This window comes from Chiloscyllium punctatum, chromosome 13 (assembly GCF_047496795.1).
Source record: "Chiloscyllium punctatum isolate Juve2018m chromosome 13, sChiPun1.3, whole genome shotgun sequence".
Taxonomy (NCBI): Eukaryota; Metazoa; Chordata; class Chondrichthyes; order Orectolobiformes; family Hemiscylliidae; genus Chiloscyllium; species Chiloscyllium punctatum.
Genome location: NC_092751.1, coordinates 103,667,450 through 103,668,322, shown reverse-complemented (window position 1 = coordinate 103,668,322; position 873 = coordinate 103,667,450).

Here is an 873-nt window from a genome sequence, read left to right as displayed (position 1 = left end):
GCAGCTGTACAAAACTCTGATGCGGCCACACTTGGAGTATTGTGTACAGTTCTGGTCACCGCATTATAAGAAGGATGTGGAAGCTTTGGAAAGGGTGCAGAGGAGATTTACTCGCTTGTTCCCTGGTATGAAGAAAAGATCTTACAAGAAAAGGCTGAGGGACTTGAGGCTGTTTTCATTAGAGAGAAGAAGGTTGAGAGGTGACTTAATAGAGACATATAAGATAATCAGAGGGTTAGATAGAGTGGACAGGGAGAGCCTTTTTCCTAGGATGGTGACGGCGAGCACAAGGGGGCATAGCTTTAAATTGAGGGGTGATAGATATAGGACAGATGTCAGAGGTAGTTTCTTTACTCATAGAGTAGTAAGGGTATGGAATGCTTTGCCTGCAACGGTAGTAGATTCACCAACTTTACGTACATTTAAGTCGTCATTGGACAAGCATATGGACGTACATGGAATAGTGTAGGTTAGATGGGCTTCAGATTGGTATGACAGGTCGGCGCAACATCGAGGGCCGAAGGGCCTGTACTGCGCTGTAATGTTCTATGTTCTATGTTCTATGTAAGGTGCTACAGTGGATTGACAAACGAGACGATGAGAGGATATTTCTTCATATGGAAGAATCTAGAATGTTCATCATTTTATAAGCAGTACGCAGATGCTGCCAGACCTGCTGAGTTTTCCCCACACTTTCTGTTTTTGTTTTAGATCATAAAAAGCCTGCTTATTCAAAATTAGGTGCATTAGGAGGCAAAGGTGCTGTGGTAATGTCTCCGGCTAATAGTCCAGAGCCTGAGTTGAATCCCACCATGGCAGATGGTGAAATTTAAGTTCAATAAAAATCAGAATTTTTTTTTAGAAAATCAAGAC